The sequence below is a fragment of the Silurus meridionalis genome, chromosome 4 (genome assembly GCF_014805685.1).
Source record: "Silurus meridionalis isolate SWU-2019-XX chromosome 4, ASM1480568v1, whole genome shotgun sequence".
Lineage (NCBI taxonomy): Eukaryota > Metazoa > Chordata > Actinopteri > Siluriformes > Siluridae > Silurus > Silurus meridionalis.
The window spans coordinates 2,784,145-2,788,866 of record NC_060887.1 but is presented as its reverse complement, the minus strand read 5'-3'; the positions used below and the strand labels follow the sequence as shown (position 1 = coordinate 2,788,866).

Here is a 4,722-nt window from a genome sequence, read left to right as displayed (position 1 = left end):
GAGCTCTTCCTCTTGCCCTGACTTCTTGGTAGATGTAGAAAGGAGAAAGAAAACATATATCTTAGAGTGTTAATGTTTTATTAGTGTTTAATGTTTTTTTTTTTTTCTCCTGTTCTTGATGCTCACATTCATGATTGTGATTATATGTATAACTTAAAAGAGAGACCAATTTCTTGTTGTTGGACTAAATTAAACACTGTTCCATTGTCTTTCTCGCCTGAGTGTCTTTCTGTTTGAATGCATCAATAAAAAAGAGTTGGATAATAATAATAATAATAATAAGAAGAAGAAGCAGCTAAGTGATTTTGAAATGTTTTGCTGTCTATGATGACATTCATCTAATACACAACAATGTTCAGGAAGCAAATAAAAGCAAGACTGCTTCTATGCTAGAAGAACGTGAGTTGTTTTGAACTTCTCAGCAAACCGGTTCATTCTCCTGCTCTACTGCAACTGCGAATGTATGCAAAAGTGCAAACAGTGACCAAGAAGCTTTTCCCTGCGGTAGTTTCTGTAGTGTAGTGGTCATCACGGTCCCTGGTTTGACACCAGGCAGAAACAAGGTTGTGATTTTGAAGCTAGTGTTACATTCTTAGGCCTGTAAACTGTGTTACTCGACAGCATTAGAGAAATGTAGAAAACTTTCTTTTATATTGTTTCTGTAGTGTAGTGCTTTAAGTGTTATTGCTGCTGTTTAAACTACAAAAATGTTCAAACAAGTTAAATGTTCCTTATTTTAAAATATGCAAATGCAGTTATAGGAAAATAAACTATTTTCTATTTCAATAAAATCTGAATTCAAGAAATTCCTGGAAAAAAATGACTTTGACTTATTTTACACACAGAACTGTGCAGTAAAGCTGAAACTCTACATCTTCAAACTGCATCATGTAACTGAAAAAAGGAAAACTTTACAGAAGTGTTTGATTTATAAAATGCTAGCTAGTGATGTACATGCAGCCCCTTTTTACATCATTAGAATGCACAATTACTGTAGGAAAATTATCATCTAAGAAACTCCTGGAACTAACAAGCAAAAAAAATGAACAGGTACTTTAACAAATCTTGTTTAGTAAAACTCCAAATTGTTAAAAACTTTTCACTGACATTCAGAAGTGTAACAATTGTTTCAACAACAAAAACATCTGTAGAGTCTGTAACACACCTTTATCACATCTCAGGATTTATGGAAAAGAAACACCTTTATGGAAAAAATAGAGTGAGAGAAAGATTGAGAAAATGAACAACCTGAGATGGATATCAAATTGATACGTTAAATCCAAAAAAGGTGTTCATAAAAACAGAATATTAGCGTTGGAGAAACTCCAGTGTTGATCGTAGCTCCACTGGGTAGTGTGTGTTAAAGCAGTAACTGCCAAACATCAGGCAGATGGTGGAGGTGAAGGGCTTCAATGTCAGTTATATATATAATGCAGATACTTGAAACAAATTGGAGGATGGACGCTGCCAATATTGGCAGTAAACAAATAAAAAATGGCTTGATAAAGTAAATAATGTGCCAAATAAAAATATTACATAAAAAGTAATTATTTAACAATAAGATTGGAAATAAAAGGGAAAATTTTAAATTAAAACTGAAAATGATAAATATTGATCTATGTCAATGTATAATAAAATAAGTTGGTAAAGTTTCTTTTTGGAAGCTGTATTTGGCACAATAATTAATCAAGCCATGTATTTAGTTCTTATTACCAATTAAGGCAGGATCCATCTTCAATAGTTACATCCATTATAGGATGAATCATCTTACTGGCTGAGCTTCTGAGCTGAAATTTTTAAAACAGCCTCCTATTGCATAATAACAACATTTATTTATTCAGGAAATAATGATGATCACATCATCATTAGACTCATAAAAATTCATATTCTAACCTTAACACCATGTTAACAAGTGTGCCATTGGGTGGTGTGGTGACATTGTTCTATACTCACTATTTTGGGTCCAGGCAGCAACCAGTCTTCGTGCTTGTATGGGCTTTAACACTGGCAGCAAATCGTTTTCTGTGATGTTCTTTAAATCATCTGTGGTTGCCGCACAAAGTGTTTTTAAAGTATCTTCAACGGACTTAACAAGTTGATCAGGAAGGTCCGGAAGCACTCCTGCTATCACATCCCCTATGTTCTTTAGCAGCTGTGATTCAGCAATATCTGTGAAGACACACACACAAAGAGTTTGGTTTCTGGTCCAATGAAATGAAGGCATTCAGTCTGACAAGATGCTGTGCTTCAGTGGAATAATCTGGTAACCATTTTTCACATAAGATGACAATGGCCACAAGTCAATCAGTTCACTGATGAGTCTGCACTCTGTCTTTTTTTACTGAGTACATGTGGTAGTAAGAAATAAATTCAGCATCATAAACTCTCATGAGAAAATGAAGAGCTGAATCATCCTTAACAAAAATCAGCAGAAGTTCACCAAACTCCACTGACTCATCATACTTCATGACAAAAACTGGCCTTCCTGTAAGCAAGGCCATTGTACTGAACATCTACTGGAATCTTAACCTTCTCACTGTAACTTGCTCACTGTAAAGCTGCAAGTAAAATGCTGAGCCATCTTTTATTTGCAATGCTGGAGGACTGACTGACCCAGCAGAAAGGAAGACCTGGAACATTTGATGTCTCTCTGAAAGAGTCAAGCACAGGTTTTGACATTTTCAGATGCCTTGTGAGCGATACCGGGCGGGCGCGTTGTGCGCTGGACCTGGGCAGAGAAACACGCGGAGTTGAGGTGCTGGGGCGCTAGGTTCAACCCGAATTTACATGTGATGAGTGAGCGTCCGCCCGGGATGTTTCCAGCGCCGCTCTCGCAGCTGGGCATCGAACGAGTTCTCACCTGTGCTCAAAGGCAGACACACATACATAAATACAATATGAAAATAAATAATAATAAATTGGCAATTCACACAACAAACAAATTAAATACATTTTTCAGTACACACACACACACACACACACACACACACACACATACACATACACATTTAAATCGCTATCTCTCTAATCACACTTAATTCCTCCAGGATTAATTACAGGTTGGGTGACCTCTAACCTCTCGTGTGGTGCTGATGTTCCTCCTCAGAAGTCCGTCTGCTGTCTGAAGTCTCAGTTCCACCTCTTCAGGTCATCAGACTTCATCAGGGCTGTCAATTAAACACAACCTATGTTTATCTACACTTATGATACCAGGACGAGAAAAACCCTCTGAAGATGTTCTTCTTAAAGGCAGCATTTGTGCTGGTTTAGAAATAAAACTGCATCAAGTCTACCCAACCAACACACTGCTTTTCACACCACAAACACAAACACTTTTCTCTTTTCTGATCAGACAAGCTGCCATTTGAGTTCACGGACAATGTTCTTATTCTAACAAATGAAATTATTACAGTATGATTTTAACCCATATTGATTATTGCTCATTTTTAAAAGCCCTCTGTAACCAGCCAAAAATATGCCGAGCCAAGCGATTAGATCAGACATAAACAATAATATTTCAAATCAATTTTCAAGCGAAATGATTTCATAAAATAACTATGCTGTCACTTTTACTCAGCTCTTCTATTATTATTACTCAAGTAGTAGAAAATCTACTGCCCACTGGATCCTGTTTGGTCCAGATCTTCCAGTGGAGTCTAAATCTAGTGTGCAGCCAACAGCTCACCTGCTCAGTAATGAAGTTGTTCCCATCCACGGTTTCAGGAAGAAAATCAGCCCAGCTCAGTTTAGAGTCCCTCCATAAGACCTCCACTTCCTTTTGGCTCTAAAGTGAAGAAACACAGCAATGACTTGAACACAAAAGAACCTTTTTCAACTAGTATGACAAAACACTTTCCTTTTTTCAGTTATGTGGTCACGTGTGATCTGGTTTGCTCAGCGTGGTCTCACACCCAGAACAACAACGTACAGCATCCCGCCCTGGTCCAGTTCCTCCACGCAATGCGAGGCCTCCTGCACACGAACCCACCACGATTATGTGACGGTAACAAGATAATAACCAATGTGTATGGGCGTTTCTCCATTTCCTCCTCTGATAAGCGCAGGCTTGTTTGTAGTCGAGTCTGGCACTGCGTCCAGTTTTACTGAAACACAAGAGACATGATGTGTCATGACTAAAAATGCTCATGCATTAAACTGAATTTAGTTTCAAGAACAACACCTACAATCACAACCTGCTTTGAATTTTCACAACATGAACACAGGAGAGAGCTGAAAAAGGACACAGACTACATTCACTACAGACTCACCTGATGCTCCGGATGTGGCTCTAGCGCTAGTTTCTCCATCGCAGCCGTTCTTCCAGTTCAGCCGTCGTCCCCGAAATTGATCCCACTGCATACTTCCGGTATTACTGCGTGTGTGGAGACCGAGGCTTTTTATTTTCTGATGCTCATTTTTAGGTTTCTTTGACTAACCCATAACGCTGTTGCAAACAAAAATAAAAAAGCAGGAGTTTTGGAAACCTGTCTGTGCTTATATGATTTCTGTTGTAACTGGAGTTAGTGAGCTCTCCCTTCACCCAGACTCAACACGCTACAACGGCTTGTATCTAAACAGTAGCCGACCAAGTAAGTCATTGTTCACTGTCTTCCTCCTTCCTTTCACAGCTACAGTGGTACTTTGACCTCGAGTGCATTAATGTACGAGTTTTCCGAGGTACAGTGGTCACCACGCTCATTTTCCACCACTTGGTCCAGTTGC

At 38.5% G+C, this 4,722-nt stretch overlaps 1 long non-coding RNA gene across 1 annotated transcript; it reads right to left on the bottom strand.

Annotated features, from left to right (window-relative positions):
* Window positions 1–1,171: 1,171 nt before the first annotated feature.
* LOC124384815 lies at window positions 1,172–2,674 on the bottom strand. The gene is made up of 3 exons (XR_006925626.1): window positions 2,614–2,674; window positions 1,954–2,169; window positions 1,172–1,201 (listed from the first exon to the last, which is right to left on the bottom strand). It is a non-coding gene; the product is annotated as an uncharacterized LOC124384815 (long non-coding RNA).
* Window positions 2,675–4,722: the final 2,048 nt, after the last annotated feature.